Source organism: Nipponia nippon, unplaced genomic scaffold, assembly GCF_047370975.1.
Source record: "Nipponia nippon isolate SJK-2023a ecotype South Korea unplaced genomic scaffold, ASM4737097v1 scaffold_22, whole genome shotgun sequence".
NCBI classification, from domain to species: domain Eukaryota; kingdom Metazoa; phylum Chordata; class Aves; order Pelecaniformes; family Threskiornithidae; genus Nipponia; species Nipponia nippon.
In genome coordinates this window covers 8982813-9004222 of record NW_028262339.1, presented here as the reverse complement: position 1 = coordinate 9004222, position 21410 = coordinate 8982813, and the positions used below count along the sequence as shown (strand labels likewise).

The 21410-nt window shown below is 51.0% G+C and overlaps 1 long non-coding RNA gene across 1 annotated transcript; it reads right to left on the bottom strand.

Moving 5' to 3' along the window:
• Window positions 1–22: 22 nt before the first annotated feature.
• On the bottom strand, window positions 23–10090 carry LOC148055491 (uncharacterized). The gene is made up of 3 exons (XR_015705358.1): window positions 9929–10090; window positions 1507–1536; window positions 23–400 (listed from the first exon to the last, which is right to left on the bottom strand). It is a non-coding gene; the product is annotated as an uncharacterized LOC148055491 (long non-coding RNA).
• Between the last annotated feature and the right edge of the window lie 11320 nt (window positions 10091–21410).

Here is a 21410-nt window from a genome sequence, read left to right as displayed (position 1 = left end):
AAAGCAGGCATTCTTTATTACAGCGCCGGGCAGCACTGGGGATCATTCCACCATGAGTGCTCTGACGGCTTGATAAACTTTCAGTAATTATATACTATGAAAATATACATATTCATAGGATTTCCGAGAATACGTTTACATAAACATGAGATTTCCTGGAACTTATTAACATATGTAAATGTCCGATCCATATGCGCAGTCGTCTTCCGTGGTGGTCTTCAGATGAAGGCTCGTAGTCTTCTTCACTGTGTTCGCTGACTGACCTTTACTTCTGCGCAAACTCAGTTCTGGGATCACGGACACTATGTCCTTCAAGGTCGGTTTGTTCTGGTCTAATGGTCATCTTGCAACTTTCTTATCCTCATGGTTCCGCATATCTGCTCTCCCAAGGCCTAGCTGTCTGAAGGGGGAGTATTCAGGAGCTTCTTATCTTACAACTGTCCTAACTATTCACATTTACTTTTGTTTGGTTACATCTGTTGTGCAACGATTCTAATGACTTGAATTGATAGCGTCTATCTATATTCGCAGGTATCAAATGGACTTGGCAGGCTGAGGAGCTGCTGCTCTGCAGCTCATCACGTTTGCTGCCTTGCACAGTCTGGCTTCTGGCAGGTATCAACCTACCACTTTGCCTGCTCTGCTACCCGAGCCCTACAAGCAAGGTGCCACAGTGCTGCTGGGATCATGTGAGCCCACAGCCACAGGTCTGATGATAGGTTCCCAGCTATAGTTGTGTTGGTACAGCCCTGCAAAGGGCCAGCTCGCATAGCTGGGGTGACTGCTTAAATTGCTGCTTCTCTGGGATAAGCACGGCTGATGCCCCAAAATCTCCCCTTGCACCACAGGGGCTACTTCTAGCATGCCTCGGGCCAGTGCAAGCCCAGGTTCACCTTACCAGCCCCTCATAGGACCCCTGTAAAGACTGAGCTGGGCATTAGCAGGTCCAAGCCATCCCCTGGTCCCAAGCAGAGTGATGGTGCCAGGGCCTGGCCCACCACTGTGGTAGGAAGGTGTGCATTTGCTAGAGCTGCAGCAATGCCCATCACAGGTACTGTGGAGAAGCCCCCCAAGCCATGGTGGGAGAGCAGGGCCAAGCAGGATGGGGAGGGAGGGGGACAGAGGTGAGGACACAAGCTAATCCCCGAGCAGGTCAAAGTCCCAGCACGGGCTGCAAGTCCAGCCTGGAGAGCCCAGCCTGCTTCCCAATTTGGCATAGGATCAGGCAAGCACCCGTTCAGGGAGGAGCCCTGCCCTGAGGGGCATCCCCCACACCCAGGGGACCCTTGATGCAGCTGCTGCTTCCTGCTCAAATCAGAACAACCCCTGGCTCTTCAGCCCATCTGTACCCAGGTTCAGGCACCGCTGAGGTGGCAGGGTCAGGCAGGATGGAAGGGCGAGCAGCAGAGTGTGCACAGGAGCCCTGTAGTTGTTAACCACAGTTGGCTCAGGCCCAAGGTCTGCTGGATGACAGGAAAAAAGCAGGAGTGACTGCAGGGTATTTACCTTCATAAATCCAGTGACTGCAGTCAGGACCTTGAAAAGGAGAAAAAAACCCACATGAATGGAAGAAAAATGTTGGCAGCAAACACACCTCTGCCAGGCAGCACTCTCGGCCCCAGCAGCAGGTCCCTGGGCTCCCACTATACCCCTCTGCCTTCAATCCCCCTCCCTGCCTTTGCTTTCCCACTCTTCCCCTGCCCCAGTGAGGGGAATGCTCCTGGAGGGCACTGTCTCCTCTGAGCAAGGCCAGGTCTCCTGCATGCTTCAGCCAGAGGGAAAACCCCAGGGACTGACACTTTGTTATCATCCTTATAATGGAAAAATCACAGATATTGGCTTCCGTCATTGAGGAGCTGTACCAGTGCTCCTGAAGCTACTCTGGAGCAGCCAAAACCTCCCACTATCCCAAGACAAAGCACTTAATGAGACAGGCCTGCAGCTTCCCTGCTCAGGCTCTATAAGCAAGAGCAGCCAGGGAAGTGGCTGTCCTGGTGGCACTCCTGCAATGCCAAAGTGCTGGGGGAGGTGTGGGGGAAGAACAGCTCCCGCACCACGAAGAATTTGGGTAGCAAGTTGCATTGCACTGCACAGACACCCACTGGGGAAAGCAACCCCGGGACTCACAGCAGAGGAAGCAAATGAGCACCAAAACCTTGTCTTCCTCAATAGCAAGTGGCCCTAGCCACAGGGGCAGACTGCCACAGGAAAATGTGCCAGACCAAACACAGTTTCCATCCCAGCAGCCTCCTGCCCCAACTCACCCAACCACCCAAATTCCTACACAGAGGTGTGTAAGGGTCCTACCTCATGCAAATCCTTTCTCTAAGAAAAGCAGAGGGGAGGATGGGGGAGCCCATGCCAGGACCTCTGCACACCCTGTGTCACCCATGGGGCACACAGCAGCCACAGCAGGGCAGGATGTGCTCTGGTGCAGGACATGTTGGCATGCCCTGAGCCTCCCACAGCTGAGGGTGTCCCTGGTGTGCAGACCTGGAGGGAGCAAAGCCCTCTTGGGGCAGGTTCTGAGGATACAAGTGCTCCATACACCATCACTCTCTTCTGGAGCTGCCAGCAAAGCCCAGGCTCCCAGCATGTCACTGGAGCTGGCCTTAGAGGTGCCCCAGAGCCTCTTCTCAGACACTCCTGACCAAACAACTTGGCTATCACCAGCCCTTCCACAAACAACCAGCTCCAGGCAAAGGGACACAGGACTTGGATTTGCCCCAAGTAGAGAAACACAGCCCATAAGGATTATGCCCCTGCCCTGACTGGCACAACAGGTAATTCATGTGCTCCTCCTCTGACTTATCCTTACCAGCATGCTCACCATGGGCACAGCGCTGGTGCAGACAGGCTGTTGTCCCACATGGGGTGGGACAGGCTTGGGGCAAGGGGGTGCATGCACCCAGCAGCGAGGGGCAGCACCCACACCCACCTCCATCAGCTCCCCAGGGTGCAAGGACATGGAGGAGCATTTAGCAGGTACAGTCCAGCCCTGATATGATCTCCGTCCCTCAGTGGGGCAAATGCCTGCCAGCCCAGCCAGGATACAGTAGTTCAGCAGGCACTGTTCCAGTCCCCATCCCTGCTGCTGACAGTGGCTATCAACAGCCACTTGCTATTAATAGGAGTGGATTCCAGCTCAGGGGTGAGAAAGGACATCTGGGCCTCAGAAAGTGTGCCTCTTCCTATGTGAGGCCCCAAGCCCAGCAGGACCCTGCCCTCTTCTCAGTGAGGATCCAGGCACAGGCACTGCCAGGGGCTTTTGGCACAGCTGCCACCCTGGAGAGCGGATGGCCATGGCAAAACCAGGCAGGTAAGGGCTGGAGGGTGCTTAGGGGCACCAGGAGTTGCAGACAAGAGAATAGCCCTTGGGAGTCCCTCCAGCATCTCCGGTGACTCATCTCTGTAGTGCTTCTGATGCCCAGGAATCACTTGTCCAGGCACTGGGTACTCCCACAGGCATATGCAGAAGGGGCAGCAAGCAGAGGGCCAGGCAAGCCATGGCTACCTGCATCAGGCAGAAACGTGTGTGCTCCAGGACATGCTTCAGTGCCTGCTCCATGCCTGCTTGCATGGCACTGCCCTGGGATGCACCTGGCTGTGCTGCAGCAAGCTGAGATTCATCCTGCCCACCTCACTCACACAAATGTTACCTGCTCCCCTGATATTGATTATGCACCAAAATCCAGGTTACAGACCCTCCTCTGGAAACACCCCATATCTTCCCCCACCCTGTCCCCACTCTCCTGTCCCACCTGGCACTATCTGCATGAGGTGGTCATGGCTTGCACACAAGAGCCATGTTTGCTGCTTCCTAGGCAGGATTCCCCTCCTGCAGCATAAGGGTGCCTATCAGCATGGGGAGCCCCTCTGAGGGGCACCTGCATTGGGGCACACCTGGTACAGATAACACACAGCAGCCCAGGGTTGGCACGCAGTGCCTTGGCTTGCTGCACATGCCTGAACTGGCATGGCCTGCCCCAGCATCCCACTTTCTGCTCACCTTCAGGGACTCTGCCTTGACAGAAAGCAACTCAAATGTCAGATTGTAGATTGAGCAATAGCACCATGCTGGCACCTGCCCTGCTGTGCCAGCACTGTGCCACCCACCCCAGGATCCCATGTCCCCGTGCCCATCTGTTCCTGCAGCTGAGGGGGCTCCAGACCCTTCTTGTGGCCTCCCACTGGCTCAGCTCAGCAGCCTTGAACACCCCAAAGGCTGCAGCTGCTCCCAGGAGTCAGTCAATCCATCCTGACACAACAGACTTCCCCAGGGGTCTCTTGGCATCAGAGCCAAGAGCACCCACAAGCACTTATCCACACATTGAAGCCACCTGAGCACATTTCCCCATCCCATGGATCTGGGCACAGCTACAGCACAGCCAGGCCACCCACTTGGGGAGGCATCTCACAAGCCCAGCTGTGCAGGGTTGGGCCCCCTTGGCACATGCACCAAGTGCTGCAAGAGAGCATTGAGACGAGCCCAGCCCAGGCGCTGGGTTGGTCTCTCAGCATTTGCCCCAGCCTCAGCATGGCTCAGAGGAGCCTTGCAATACTCCAGTCCCTTCCATGTGGGGGCATTTGCAATCTCGCAGCCCTTTGCTGTGAACGTTAACCCACTGCCCTGCCCAAATATCGATTCACATAATTTGAACCTGCCTCCTATGCTCCCTGCCAGAGCATGTCTTCTCCCTTGGAAAGCCACATGGTGCCAGGTCTCCTTTCTGCTGAACTGCTGCCACTCACCACAAAAGAGGTGGTTGCACCTCGGTGACAGATACTGCAGCTCTTTGTGCACCCTGCCCTACCTCAGAGCATCCACAGCCCCAGCAGGAGCTGCAAAGCACTCCCAAAAATGTAGAGGGAAACAACCTAGCTGTTGCCCACCACTGTGATGAGCACACTAGGAGATAACATGCAAGAAGAAGACTCCTTGCAGGGGTCCCAACAGGAAAACCTAGCAGGGCACCAACAGGAGCTGACTGCCGTTGCAGGTGAGAAAGCCTCCATGTTCAGCCACACAGAGCCCCCTTTCCCCCAGCAGCCCACAATCCAGCAGTTTTCCCCCTTTCACGCACTCCCTCTTTTGTGCTTTCTCCTCCTGTTGCTCGCTCCCTCTCAGCCCTCCCATTTTGGGATACTGGCGCTGCCGCAAGCACCAGCTCCCTTCCCTCCTTGACATCCGACAACCATCCGACACCACTTTCCTGCTGAGTTCAGGCAGACGCTGCTGTTACCAGCATGCCTACTCAGCATGTCCTGCAGCCTGGGAGAAAGGATAGGAGCAGCTTCCAGCAGGGTAAGGAGCCAGCACAACTATGGACCACTGCTAATCCCATGTAGGCACTGATGCAGCAGGCTGCTCCCAGGAGGAGACCTCACCACAGGAACATAGGGATGGACCATGCACCCAAGGGACTCCTAATCATTTGCATGGAGCAAGAAGCACCCCTCAGAAGAGCCAGGCAATACAGAAGGAGACCAGAGGGTCTGCCCTATGTGTCTGCCCCCTCTGTCTTCAGCGTCTCATGTTTTAGGGTGTACACAGCCTGAAGCTGCTGCAGGGCACCTGACAACACTGAAATGTAGGACAGCATCCATGTGCCTTTCAGTGTGGATGCTGCCTGGCAGCAACACAGCCATTGGTGCTGCCTGCTTGCCTTGAACTCCAGCAAAAGAAGTTTGATGGCTTGTGCACAGCAGGCAGGGCAGCAGGCTCACTTCTGGCTTGGACATCCTGTTCTCTTATCGGCTGGGCACACAATGCCCTGTGCTCAGCCACAGGGAGCACTCAGATCCTGCCAGAGCCTCTTCTCTCTGCTGGGACCCAGCCCTGGGCCAGACCCAGGTCTGCTGGTCAAAGCCCTGTGGGATGAGACTGGTTCACAGGGGATGCCAGGGCAGGACCACCTTGCTGTGCCCCTGAGGGAGAAGCCCCTGTCTGCAGATCAGTCCCAGGCTGTGGGGAGACCAGTGGAGCTCGCAGCCCAGAGAAGAGTGAAAACAGGGTGTTAGTCCTGATGCTCAGTGAGCCAGGAGCTACCAGGACATGCAGAGATGCACAGAGTGAAAGTCCCAAAGCAGGGACCAGCCACAGCAGCCAGGTCCCAGCCTACAAAACACATCCAAGCACCTTGTCCCTTGAAAGTGATAACCTAATCACAGTACCCAGGCTGTGCTGCCATGCTCACACTGCCCACAGCCAGTTCCCCAGGCCAGTCTGTGGCAAGCACAGTGCTGGCACAGGGTCTGGGCAGCAGGGCACACAACCTGAGCATCCTTCTGCCAAGCCCCCCCGAAGATCCTCTCTACGGGAGGACTGTGCCTTCCCAGCCCTACCTCCGCAAGCACAGCCCTGGTTTCTCCATCCAGATACACCCCACGCAGAGCCCATGCTCTTTTCAGCCCAGGACACTGCCTTGTGCACTGCCCATTGGGGCACTGATCCTTCCCAAGCCTGGCTGCATTAAAGCCCCTTTGTGTTTATAAACTCTGACCCACTGCAAGCCTTTGGGATCAGTCTTTAATTTGCCACCAGTAGTGCAGGTCACCACAGGGATTGTTCTTTGTGCTCCTGGGGGAGAACTGCTTGGGCTGCAGGGCCCAAGACCGGGCCAGCTCCCCCACAGAGGGGCAAGGGTTTGGGTGGGGGAAGGCATAGGGCAGGCTTTACACCAGGGCACATTCCTGTTCCCTGTGAACCCAACTGCCCCAGCAAGTACCAGGGAAAAGAGGAAACAGTTGCAGAGCACTGCAGAGAAAGGGCCATCCCAGCAGAAGGGATAAGAATGGGGAAATCCCAGGGGACAGATCAGTGCTTGGAGCTGGGGAATGAGATGAATAAGGGGGATTAAGCAAGAGAAATGGGCTCAGCTGGAAAAGGGCATTGGGGAATGATCAAGAGGAGGTGTCACGTCCCACCTGGGGAGGAGGGGGGAGGAGTGACAAAGATTCGCAAATCCTCTCGGTGTGGATTAAGGTGGGCCAACACTCAAGGTCCGTACACAAACACCAGCTTTAATAGAAAGCTTCTATAGAGACAAATATTGAGTACAAATATTCGATACCTGCCAACCCTCTCACAGTTATATTCACCCCAGCTATGCGGTTTTACAGAAAATCAAGGTAGGCCATGCAGTACTTGACTTCAATTTAACAACTTTAACAACTTAATCACCTTAGGAAAAGTGAAACAAAAAGAGAGAGAGAGAGAGAGAGAAAATCACTAGTCCTGGATCCAGCGTTGGTCCTGCCAACAAGGGTATTCGGTGAGGGAAGAAGAAGAGTGAGGAGAAGTGAAGGTTCTTATGTTGATTCTGCGCAGGGTGCTTGGTGAGAATAATTCCACAAATCACGCACGCACGAGCATGAGCACGAACGTAAGCACGAGTACCGGTACACACACAAGCACCAACACACACAACAAACTACAGCACATTTATCAGGCTACATGATTAGTATAAACCCGCCTAAATTTACACTTATTGGTTAGTGATTAACATTTCGTACACTATTGGTTTACTGTATTTAAATTAGCCTCGCTTGCTATGTAAATTAGCACGCATGCTCCTTTCAGGTGTGGGGGGGCAAGTCTTTTCGGTCCTGAATTGAGTCGGTGGTCGTGATCTCCCCTTGCCACATTTACCTTTCACCTAGTTTCTGCAGTTTTATCTTCTCTGGCCACTGTCCAGTCTTTGGTGCCAAGATGTTCACTTTTGTTGGCTTGTTAGCTCTTCTTCAAGGTTAGAGCCGTTAGTTTTCCACAGTTTGGTATCTTTTATCTCCCCCCCAAATTCCCTTCCCAAGGCACAAGTGGTTAGTAGTTTTGCTAATTGGAAAATTACATCAGTGACCAGTCAAAACCAAGAGAAATAATACCAGGACTGTCCCCCAGGCAGTAGGTGTGGGGGGGAATGAGACGCTTCACAGACCACGGGGAATGGGGTGAGGCAAGGCCGCCCTGTCTCCACAGGACTCCCTCCCTCACCCCCACTCCAGGGTACTGTCCGGTCCTGGGTCCTAGCGACTGTCGCTCTGCATTGTGGTTTTAGCACCAGGCTGTTTGAGACATCTTGTGTTTTACATTAGCAGTTCTCTACAGGAGGACACAGAGAGCAGGGCAGGTCTGAATAGGAGGGAGAAAGGAAACAGGCTGCAGTGGGAAAGGGAGTTACTGTTTCCCAAAGACACCCATAACACAGGACTTCAGTCTCTGAGCAAGCCAGAGGCTCCTCAGAGGGCAACCCCATGGGAAAGCCTCAGTGACAACCCCTGGCTTGTGCCAAATGTCTGGGGCTGAGGGGCCACCAGCCCTACCTCACATACAAGCCTTGAGGAGAAGGGAGCCAGCACATCACCCAGCAGCAATGCAGAGGCATGCAGCTTCTAGTGCTTGGCAGAAGCCTTTGTGGGTCCCAGCCGAGACTTGCTCCCTAATGGGAGTCTAGCCAGATCTTCAGCCTCTAACACCAGTACAACATGGGCCAGGCTGCCTGTTCCTTACCTACCTCCCTGCCACCTCCCACCCCTCACCTCCTTTTCCCATCTCCATCCCAAACTCCCCACCTACCCCAACCCCCACATTGTGCCCTGCCACTTGCTGCCAGTGCACGGTATGCTGAATGCCTGACACCCTCCCACCCTGTGGCCTGGGTTACTTCATCTCTGCGGCAAGGACCATCTGCACCCCTGTCTCCATCCAGTGCTCAGCCCAGCAAGAGCAGCTCTAGTAAGAAATGTGATTCATTGCAAAAACAAAAGCAGCTCCTGGCACCAGACAATTGCTGGTCCATACCACAGGGCAGCTGTCCCAGCACAGGTCAGGGCAACTTCTTACCAGAGGCAAAACCAAGGACATGCTATGAGGCTGAGCCTGAAAAACAAATCCACAGGCAAAGTTGGGCTGAGGAACATAACCAGGGACAGGAATGTCCCAGCGCAGGGCTCAGCCCCAAGCGAGTAAATGCATGGCACTGCCCCCAAATCCCTGCTGAGCGCTGGCAGCATCACAGTCCCCAGGTCAGAGAAGGGACCAAGACCAGAGACCCAGGACTTTTCCCCTGAAATAATGACCCTGAAATCTGAAAGCCCCTACACCGCCAGCAAGACAGCTCTTGGCATGGGGGGGTAGAGGGGAGCACAGAACACCATCCAGCCCTGAGCTCCGGCACGTCCCCTGTTCCCCATTGCCAGCCATGGGGCAGACCCCCACCAACTCCACAGCAGGGCCAGACCCTGTCCTCACCAGGCTGTGGGTGGATGACATGAATGCGGGGCCAGGCACTATAGTCCCCATCAGGGAGAGGCCATGCTGCAGGACAGAGGGGCCTGGCCATCATCCCACAATACTGGGGTCCAGGGCTGGACCCAGAAAGGCACTGCTCAGTCCCAGCTGCCCCTGTGCTGGCAAACATAACCCCCCTGATCTGGTGGAAGAGGGACTTCACAGGGGAAAAGGGCTGCACTCAAGGCAGTGGCCCCCAACCCCTGGGCAGGGGCCAGGCTGCACAGGAGCTGGCAGGAGCAGGGACAAAGGTAGGGATACGCTGGGGGGGGGAACTCCCACAGCTGAGCAATGCCAGGTGGGCACAGCCCCACAGGGGCACCCCCACACTGGGTAACACCTGGGCTCCTAACAGGGGTGCAGCAGGTGGCACAGCAACCCCCCCAAACCAAGCAAGGGGGAAGCTCCTCAGCATTGAGGACCCCTCCAAAGCATTTGGCAGCCCAAATCCGGGATCCCATGCATTGGGGTGCCCTGTGCATCTGTGACCCCAAACCCAGCAAGGGGGGGAACCCCATGCATCAGAGACCCAAACTCAGTACTGGGGTGCCCCACACATCAAGGTGCCCGTGCACCAGGGACATCAAAGCCAGCACAAGAGCGCCCAGTGCATTGGGGCGCCCCCCCCCCCCGGCTCACCTCTCTCCCGGGAGTACAGGGGATCCTCGCCACAGTGCTCCTGCTCGTGCTCAGTGCCAGCGCGGCCTAGGGCGGCCAGGAGCAGGAGGGAGACCGGCAGCGCAGCTCATCTCCAGCAAGTGCACAGATGCGGCGCTTGATGGCCGGCGGTGGCTCCGTGCGTGCCTGCCTGTAGGGCCACGTGTACATGAAAGTGGGTGGGAAGAAGGCAGCGGCTCTGATTCAAGCTGCCATTACCTTTTATAGAGGCTGGCGGCAAAGTCTACCACCGCCTGCCCCAGTCCGGTCCGGTCCGGTCCGGTGAGCCGCCCGATGTGCACCTGCGTGGGGCGCGCGGCTGGGCCCCTGTGCAGGGGGGCGGGAGACCCTGTCGGCCCCCTCATCAGTGGGTGTCCCCTCTCCTCAGTGAGGGGTGAAGGACCCTCTCAGCGGTGAATATCCTCTCTCCTCAGCAGTGGGCAAGGGACCCCCTCAGTGGTGGGTGTCCCTTCTCTTCTGCAATGTACAGTTAAGAAAAGCATTTCTTTCTGTTGAGGCCAAAGGATGATACAACCCCACTCCAGACAGAAGTCCTGCCTTTCTGCTGCACCTCAGAAGAGGTGGGAAGCGTGTAGGTGCAGCTCAGTATATGTACGTAGCATACCTGGATCCCAAAAAGCTTTGAACAAGTTTCTGCACCAAATGTCCTTAGTCCATCTCATCCTATAACACGCTGGTCTCTGTGTCTCTGTGGTTAAGCAGACAGGCAATGGAAGGTAGGATATCAGGTCAGTTTTCAAGGTGGAGGGAGGTACCAGTGATGCCTCCCTGGGAGCTGCACTAGGGCTTGTGCTTTTCAGCATTTTCATAAATGGTCTGAAAAAGCACATGAGCAGTGATGGGACAGAATTAGCTGCAACATTAATTTAGGGCAGTAAAAGGACTGAAGATGCCTTGAAGAGTTCAAGGGGGCAATAATGGTGCTGAGTGACCAGGCACATCAACAGCAGATTGTGGTCCATGTTGGTAGATGCAAAGTGGTGCACAGGTGGTGTAATCAAGGATGCACTGAAGAGGGTGGACTTAAATTAGCTAATGCAACTCGCAGAAGAGATCAGAGAGTCGTGGTGATATCAGCTCACTGCTTGCCAAGAAAAAAGTGAAGTAAACATCAGGGATTATCAAGAAAGAAGCAAAGAACAAACCCCCCCCCCCCCCCCCCCCCATCCTGCTGTTGTATAAATCTCCCATCACAAAAAGGACAGAGTCAGAAACAGCAGGCATGGGGCCCCAGGGCTGTTCAGGGGCAGGGTTGATTTCCATGCAAGGAAGGAGCAAAGCAGGTATGGCTGCCCAGCAGGTGAAGTGAGGTCTGTGCCCGTAGCATCCCAGCTTGTATGGGATCAGGGAGCAGGGAAAAAGCACTTACTCTCTCGGGATAGTGGATTTAGGGCATGATCAACCAAAATCATCAAGCAGGAAGTTTGATCCCAAACAGCAAAATATTTTTTCATGTGCTGCAGAAGGGAATGGGGGAACTCCTTTCCCCAAACATGTAATTTGTGCACACGCAAGAAGATATTGGACAATTTAATGGACTCCTTGCTCCATGGTGCTGCCAGAGTCCCACATCTGTGCTGTGCCCCATGGGCCCCACGCCTTTGCTAAATTAGTTTGCCCAGCTGTTTCCCAGCCTAAATCACTGGTCATCCCAGCACAGATTTTATGAATGTGGAATGTGCTCAGCATAGCCCCTGTGAATACATCCACATCCACAGACCTGCCACTGCCATCACTGTGACAGGGCTCAAGACCTGTCATGTGGTATAGGAGATCCTGCTGGGGCTGGGGCTGGATTTTGTGCTGAGCAGAAGGAACCTCTCCTGAAAAGCTGGCTGCTGTGCTGACCCTTTGCAACTTGGTACCATGGGTTCCTGCCCTCCACTGTGCCAGAGATGTTCCCTTGCACCCGGCCTCTCCAGCAAGCCCTGTCACTGGTGGTGACCTGCAGGTAGGATCAATGCGCTCCCAAACCGCAGACTTTATCCTGATTCACCTTGTTCCTCCCAACACCAGATAAGCTGAACCATCAGATAAGAAGACATTCATTTATCAAGGCTCAAGGAAATAGGACTGTGGGGAGAAAACAAACTATAAAACACAATTCCAACACTCTTTCCTTCTCACATTCCTGTGGTTTATCTTATTAATGGTCTTTATCCTGACTGAAGAGGAAGAAGGCAACTGGATATGGCAGAGGAAGGACAGGCTCAGTCTATCCCTTTTTCAGGACAAGCCCCATGCGGTTTCCACCTCACACCTGTTTGCTTCCCCAGACAGGTTACCCTGTGTTCCCTGCTTCGACTCTGCGCAAACGGAGTAATTATGGAGCCGTCACCTTTGCTGCCCTGTCTGTCTTAGGTTTCATTGTCCTCCCTCTTCATTACTCTTCGAGGCTGCATGTATCATATCACAGAAGCTGTAATCGCATGTGTCATCCTTCCACCTATGATCTCTTATACTTTGTCAGCTCTCTTGTAAAGATGATACTTGGCAGCTGAAGACACTGTTAGAATGAAAGGTGACTCCATCATCAGGGCACTTTGTCTGGATGTGCCTTCTGGGAATGCCACGGGTTGTGGATCACAGCCCCATCCCACGAGCCTTGCAGGCCAGATGGAAGAGCACAGCGTTTGTTCTCTACAAGGTTCACACCAATGTAATATCCTCACCAAAAGGTGTCCCCTGGGCTTCTCTGGTACACTTATGTCAGAGGAGATCTGGTCAGCTGGATTCAGGCCCCTGTAAACAGCCCAGCTCTGTGCCCTTTGCTATGAGGCATCCTGAAATGCACAGCATCAAACCTCTGCTCAGCTCAGCATGAATCCAGTCTGAGGCACAAAGCACCAACGTACCAGGGAGCTTCTCTGATCCTCAGCAGCATAAGATGCACTGGGCCAAGCTAGAGTGGATGTACTTCTGGAAACACTGGCTGGTCTTGTTTTAACTGCAGTGCTGTGGGGAGGGATGACCTCTAAATGCTTGTAAAAGGGTTTATTCTCTGGAAAAAAGACATCATTCCCAGGAAAATTAACTCATGCTAAGGAGAGGCTTGGATGTCTAGCAGAACTTTAGGACTCTCGGCTTGATTCAAATTTGTACCAGTAATCCTTTCCCATGGGAATTCCTGAGCTCTTGTGTGAGCTTATTGTCTGTTATTTTTAATGTAACAGCAACGGGTACTAGTTCTTCAGTGCTGCTGTTGTGCCTATTCACGATTTAGAAGTTCACTGGATGACTTCCAAATGAAACCAGACTGATCTATGCCATTCACTGAGGTGAATCCCAGACACTGGCACCTGCAGTTTGTATTTTGTTACTGAGATTTGGTTAGAATTGCCTAAATAATAATCTTTTCTTCAAGGTGATATTAGACTCTGGTTTGCAATTGCAAAAGTTGCATAAAATGTCTCCCTCCAATTGTTTTTGCTTTCATTTCTATAGCTTTCCTTTTTTCAGCATCCAAAAGAGAAGCAGAGACTTTGCTCAAACTTTACAAGCAGTTTACTTCTATGCAGAAAGCTGTTTGGAGAAAGTGAGTGCCTTCTGAAAATGGGAACACACAGACCCACCATCATAACAGGAATGGCCTGGTGACCACTCTCATTATGTATGTTGTTAAAACAAGGATAGACAGCAGCTAGGCTACCTGAAGGGAGGCTTCCAAGGACCAGTGATGAACAAGTGCTCTAGTAAGTATATTTTTCATTACAGAGGTAGGAAAGTTAGCAGGAGCTGGTGAAAGTATACACCTTGCTGACATTCACTGAAGGAGTGGGGCCACCCTCACATGTGTTACATGGGAAACCCAGCACATCCCCATAGCAAATGCTCCATCACACCGTACATTATTGTGCTTGTAACGTCAGCCCCCCCCAAGCCCTCCACCGCCGCAGTGCATAGCTTATCATCTCCAGCAAATAACCAACTTGCAGTGCCTAAGGGTAGGAGGCGAGAGTGTTAATTAGCTCATTGATGTCCCCTGATTTTCCAGGATAATAGTTCCTAATTTCAGAGTAACCCCAGCACCTCTGTGTTATGGGGCTCTAGACTCAGTCTGGCCAGATCCTGGTCTGCTCTTCTCTGTAACCAAACTGTAGGAAGCAAGTAGCCAGAGGAACCGGTTGGCCTGGGAGCTCCTGGACCAGGGCCACCCCTGTGGCATGGCAGCTGCTATGGAGCTATGAATTCTAGCAGCTCTAGTAGGGATTGTTTAAAAATATACATTTTTGTGTTTCTATATACAATTATAACATATAATATTTACACATCCATTGTTACCTATCAGTAAAAACAAAAAAAATCTTGAGTAATGAGAAACTGAATTTTATTTTATTTTTAAGAGATTTGCTTTCAAATCTGAATTTCAAAATACCAAAACTTCTGGAAACCAGAAAGTCTGACTTCAGGCAAGTTCTACATAGGAGCCTTTGGACCCCTGTGTCAGTCTGTTCCAGGTAGGCAAGCAACCTCCCCAGCAGCTAGCTGCTGGCAAACACCAGCTATAGCACTATCCCAGCAGAATAAAAATGTGAAGACTTGGAGCTGGCAAACATTTCTAAGAGCAGTGAGCTGCACCATGATCACCATGAGCAGTGAATAAGTCAATCATCTTTTTAATTACAGCAAACAGAACAAGATTTTACCTATAGCTATGTGCAAATTAGGACTGACAGCACTTGCCTGGGCACTGAGTCCAATCCCCCTTTGGTAAAAAGCAACTACATGGCCTCCCTCATGACTTGCTCGAGCTATACATGGAAAGCAGTGGTCCTCCTCCTGCCCTGTACTTCCTTGGGTTTATTATAAAACCTCAGTGTTTACAAATCTTCTTTGATTTTTCCATTAAAATGTATATATTTGTTCCTATGTGAAGGCTGCCCTTTTGGTAGCATTTATTCCCTGATGTATTTATAGGCAGCAACTCTATCCCTTCTCAAACTGTGTTTTGAAAGGTTAGATAGAAGTCCAAAAGAGCTTAGCTTATCAGAAAATAAATGCCCCTTCTTCTTCCAATCCCATTAACCCTCTGCAACTCTTCAAGTTTTAGTTAATCTTTTCTGAATGTACACATGCTAAATTATACATTTAATCTATATGGAAAATACTTCTGCTACATGTGAAACTGCTCATAGCAAGCACACAATCAAGTGGTTTGCCTGCTCTTCTTATTTGTTTTCCTACACTAGTTTATTTCAGGAGTTCTCATAAGCAGCTCATCAGCACTCAGGAATATGAGGTTTCATGCTGCTACAGTCTTCACAATACTGCTGCAATAGCTTGATTTTCAACTGCAACAGTAGTGTTTCCCAGCTTCATTTAATTGGCGCATTCTCGCACTTTGTGAAGGCCCCTAACAACAATATTTATAAAAGTGGGTCCTAAAACCAATCTTTGAGGAACTTCAGTAATATCTTCTTTACTGCTCAGTGCCTCTTTTCTGGAGATGACCTATTATTTTTCCCTGTTTTATTAAATCTTTACTTTACAGTCCTTATCCTCTTCACTTTAATTAATACTCACAACTGAAATTATATCAAATAATTTATTGAAATCCTGGTAAAGTAACCCAGAACATTTCCTTTGTCCAGAGAGATACTAGATTAGTTTGGTACAAAATCATTTTAGGAAATATGTATTCCATTTTATCCTTCTTCCTGCTTATTCTATAACTTTCCTTCATCTAAAGATATCTAGATCCCTTTTCTCCACTGAAAGTGAGGTACATTTATTATTCTCTCGTGTGGCACCACCTTCAGCTAGACACCAGACCTGCAAGCTGATTGTTGCTTCTTTCAGCTCTGGGGCTGTAAATTCCAAGCCATTTGAACGCCTTAATCTCTGAGCTTTATTCTGGATGGGGTGGTCTGTTCTTATACTTGCTTTTTGTTGGGTCCTCTGCTTCTGTTCCTGTGTCTAGCAACATGGAGGCAAATACTTCAGTTGTGGAGCCACACCTGAAGTTTAATTTTTATTCTTTACATAGGGGCCATCTCCCCTCTGTTGTTCCCCCAATCCCCTTCAAATACTACTAAAGACCCTTTTGTGGAGTATTAGAGTTTCCTCTGTAGGGTCTTGACTGGGAACGATTCTCAGGTTTTTCCATGCACATCTTCACCTCCAAGCCACAGCATCCTTTGCTGAGCCACTGCTTTTACTGCTGCTAGCAGATTCTTTGTTCATTCTCAGTATCATTCACTGTAGTTATACAACCACTGAGGGCTGGATTTGCCCCCTAAAATATTTACACATTATTCAGGACACAAGTTTCAAACAGCTTTTGTACTAAGTGAACAAAAAAATTCCATGCCACTCTATTCCATGCCAAGTCCTCATGCTTCTCAATCCAGGTGACTTCATTAACTAGTTTCTGTAATTTATTTCTCTAACTGCTGTCCTTGAAATTAAGAATCTTGATTGTCCTGGTGGGTTGACCCTGGCTGGATGCCAGGTGCTCACCAAAGCTGCTCTATCACTCCCCCTCCTCAGCTGGACAAGGGAGAGGAAGTATAACGAAAGGCTTGTGGGTCGAGATAAGGACAGTTTAATGAAAGCAGAAGCAAAGGCCACATGTGGAAAAGCAAAAGGAAAACAAAAAGATTTTATTCTCTACTTCCCATCAGCAGCGATGTCCAGCCACCCCCCGGGAAGCAGGGCCCCAGCACGCGCAGCGGTTGCTTCGGAGGACAAACTACATAAAACAACGAATGCCCCCCCCCTCCTCCTTTCTCCTAGCTTTTATTACTGAGCGGACGTCATATGGTATGGAATATCCCTTTGGTCAGTCTGGGTCAGTTGTCCTGGCTATGTCCCCTCCCAAGAGACAGCTTTGATGCTGCGCAAGCACCACTCAGCAGCAGCCAAAACACTGGTGTGTTATCAACACCCTTCCAGCTATCAATACAAAGCCCAGCACTATGAGGGCTGCTATGGGGAAAACTAACTCCATCTCAGCCAGACCCAATACAATTGTAAACATTTTTAACCTTCTACTTTATGTAATTAATTTTTTATCACTCAATATAAGGTTATTTTCTGTAACCAGCTTGTATACAATAATTTCCCCACATCTAAGAAACAATGTTAATGACCATCAGCTCAGGCTAGTTCCCTGGATGTCTAAATTGAGCAAGCAGTGGCTGGTGCAAGTGGCTTCTGTTAAAAGCCACTAGCAAACTCTGAAGTGTGTTATAGGCACAGGAAACTACCAAGTTACTCCCCCGTCTGTTGTCACAGTGTGAACTGGCATTAGGGAAAGAGAAATGACATCTCAATGAATAAGAAATAAGCAGAGTTGAGGATCTTGTCTGTAATTTACAAAAAGTTGTGAAGTGCTTCCTGGTAAACATTTCCCCAGAACTGCAAACTCCATACCCCTAGAAACCAAACATGTTTTACTACTGAGAAGATAGTCGATGCTGGTTAGAGCTACTCAGGCAGATCACTGGCATCAGGATACTTTGTCCTGCATGGTGACTTTTTCTTCCTTAAGAGTTTCTCCAAAAAGGGAAACGGTCTAACAAAGCCTCTGTTGGGGCCATAAGACCACAAGCCAGATATCTAAAGGAAGGGGAATTTGTGGGACAGCAAGTTAAAAATAACAACTCTGAATTCCTGTGACAGTGTCTTATTGACCTAAAGCAGTTAAACCAAAATAGGAAGTACCTGGGATGGGGGGTAGGATACCCCCATGGCAGAACAAGCAGAGGAGTTTGCAGTTATAGACTTACAGCTGCAAAAAGACTCACTAGACCATTCTGTCTGGCTATGCATCACCTTACCCAGTCACTCCTGGCACTGAGCCCAGTAGCTTGTGTGTGATTAAAGCTTTGCTTCTGGGAAACACATGGTTTGATCAGAAACCTTCAAATGACAGAGCTGCAAAAACTTAGGGGGACTTAGGATTTCCCTTAGGAATCTCCTCCAAAGGATGTTGAAATGACATGCTTCATATCTGTTTTTCATTAGTCTGACTGTAACACCAAGCTGTTGGTTCTCATTCTGCCTTGCTGTTAGTTCAGGATTCTGAACAGTCCCCATGTATTTTCCCATATCCTAACCAAAGAACCTTTCAATAGCCACCTTGATAAACAAATCAAATGAAGCCCTTTAAGTTTCTTTCTGGAGGGCATTTTCCCAGACTTAGAGCAGTCTGTAATTTTTTCCTGTGCCCTCTCCAATTTTACATCAAAGTTATTTCAAAGATGTAGACACCAGAACAGGACTCTGCGTCAGTCTCAGCCTCACCAAAACTGATCATGGAGGAAGAATCCCTTCCCTGTTCCCACTTACTGGTCCAGGATCCTTGGCTAGAAAAGCATTAGCTCCTCCTGGCACAGCATCCTGGTAGGAATTCATACCATTCTGCTCATAGGACTCAAGACCATTTTCCAGCACATGGATTTCCAGGAAAAACTCCTTAATTTCTTAAGCCTGCCCTGCCCCCTGCCCACATGCTTGGCTTTCATGGGCCATGCTTTCCAAGAGATCCAGGCCACTTGGGCCTCACAGTTAATCCTCACTTTGACAGATTTTGAGTGCAGCTCGGATTTTACCAGAGGGCCCTTGTATTAACCTCCAAAACAGAGATTACTCCCACCTAGAACCAGTTTCCCACCAGCGGCTCCTGACAGTCAGCCTAGCAGGGCATTTCACAAGGGGAAGGAACTGTTCAGCCATCAAAAATCTCCAGAAGCTGAGTGGTGCCACTCAGCACCCATCTTCCCCATGCATTAGTGCCAGCTGCAGACACACAGCCACAGGACGGAGGCTGCATCTTTCACAGAAGGGCACTGGTCAGATGCAGAGAGATGTAGTACACAAAAAAAAGAGCTTTTACTCATGGCTACCTGGCTTAATTGCCTGAATCAGGCTTATAAAAAGCTAATGTCTCTCAAGTCCCGTCAGCACATGCTAGCCTTGATCTTCTGCAGCCTGTGCCCAGGAGTCAGGCCCTCCTGCATGCAGCGGCAAGCAGCAAAATAGCTGACAGGCAATGATCTCAGAAGGGATTTGCAGCCAGAGCTCCCACTGGCAAGACTCGCTGCAATGCAGTGGTTGCTGGGTGAACCCACGCCCACGACTGCTATACAATAGTGCAAACATAAAAGAGCTATGGATCGAACAAGCCAAATGGCTCTGCCCAGCACAGTGGTGCTGCCAGGGCACAGCATGTCCCCCTTCACAATGGGACGGGACTTTATTCATTTTGCCAGAATCGGAGGTGAAGAGAAGGGGGGGGTGAGCCTGCTTATCACAACCACAAAGCGTTACTTGTCTCCCATGCAGCGTGGGCACTGTGGGTCTGCCCTGCACAGCACCTGTGGCCAATGTCCATGCACTAATCAGCTGGAAACAAAGTCACCCTGGAGAAGGGCTGGGAAAGAGCTCCGGCTCAGCAGCACCCACAGGACCAGTCTTGCCTACTGAGCAGGCTCTAATATTGCTGGGTGACAAATGGAGCTGCGAGGGGCCGTCATAGAAACTAATTTCTTAGAACACAAGCAGTATAGCCAAAATATGGTCTCTTGGGCCAAAATCATAGAATCATAGAATCGTTAAGGTTGGAAAAGACCCTTAAGATCATCCAGTCCAACCGTTAAACTAACACTGCCAAGTCCACCACTAAACCATGTCTCTAAGCACCACGTCTACCCGTCTTTTAAATACCTCCAGGGATGGAGACTCAACCACTTCCCTGGGCAGCCTGTTCCAGTGCCTGACTACCCTTTCGGTGAAGAAGTTTTTCCTAATATCCAACCTAAACTTCCCCTAGCGCAGCTTGAGGCCATTTCCTCTCGTCCTATCACTTGTTACTAGGGAGAAGAGACCGACCCCCACCTCACTACAACCTCCTTTCAGGTAGTTGTAGAGAGCAATAAGGTCTCCCCTCAGCCTCTTTTCCAGACTAAACAACCCCAGTTCCCTCAGCCGCTCCTTATAAGACTTGTGCTCTAGACCCTTCACCAACTTCCTTGCCCTTCTCTGGACACGCTCCAGCACCTCGATGTCCTTCTTGTAGTGAGGGGCCCAAAACCGAACACAGTACTCGAGGTGCGGCCTCACCAGTGCCGAGTACAGGGGCCCTATCACCTCCCTGGTCCTGCTGGCCACACTATTCTTGATACAGGCCAGGATGCCATTGGCCCTCTTGGCCACCTGAGCACACTGCTGGCTCATGTTCAGGCGGCTGTCAACCAACCTTTTCAGCCAGGCAGCTCTCCAGCCTCTCCTCCCCCAGCCTGTAGCATTGCATGGGGTTGTTGTGACCCAAGTGCAGGACTCGGCACTTAGCCTTGTTGAACCTCATACAGTTGGCCCCGGCCCAACAATCCAGCCTGTCCAGGTCCCTCTGTAGGGCCTTCCTATCCTCCAGCAGATCGACACTTCCACCCAACTTGGTGTCATCTGCAAACTTACTGAGGGTGCACTCGATCCCCTCATCCAGATCATCAATGAAGATGTTGAACAGGACCGGCCCCAACACTGAGCCCTGGGGAACACCACTCGTGACCGGCCGCTAACTGGATTTGACTCCGTTCACCACCACTCTCTGGGCTCGGCCGTCCAGCCAGTTTTTAACCCAGTGCAGAGTGCACCCATCCAAGCCGTGAGCAGCCAGCTTCTCCAGGAGAATGCTGTGGGAGACTGTGTCAAAGGCCTTACTAAAGTCCAAGTAGACAACATCCACAGCCTTCCCCTCATCCACTAAGCGGGTCACCTTGTCATAGAAGGAGATCAGGTTAGTGAAGCAGGACCTCCCTTTCATAAACCCATGCTGGTCGGTCCCGATCCCTCGGTTGTCCCGCACTTGCTGCATAATGGCACTCAAGATGATTTGCTCCATGACCTTCCCCGGCACCGAGGTCAGGCTGACAGGCCTGTAGTTCCCCGGATCCTCCTTCCGACCCTTCTTGTAGAGGGGCGTCACATTTTCTAACTTCCAGTCATCTGGGACCTCCCCGGTTGACCAGGACTGCTGAGAAATGATGGAGAGTGGCTTGGCCAGCTCCTCTGCCAGCTCCCTCAATATCCTCAGGTGGATCCCATCTGGGCCCATGGACTTGTGCGCATCCAGGTGGAGGAGCAGGTCAGTGACTGCCACCTGTTCGACAACCGGGACTTCACTCTGCATCCTATCTCCATCTCCCAGCTCAGGGGCCTGAAAAAGCCAAGGATGACTAGCTTGATTATTAAAGACTGAGGCAAAGAAGGCATTAAGTACCTCTGCCTTCTCCTCATCCTTTCTGGCAATGTTTCCCTCTGCATCCAACAAAGGAAGGAGATTCTCCCTGGCCCTCCTTTTGTCGCTGATATATTTGTAGAAACATTTTTTGTTATCTTTAATGGCGGTGGCCAGTTTAAGTTCCAGCTGGGCCTTTGCCTTTCTAATTTTCTCCTTGCATATCCTCACAACATCCTTGTAGTCCTCCTGAGTTGCCCG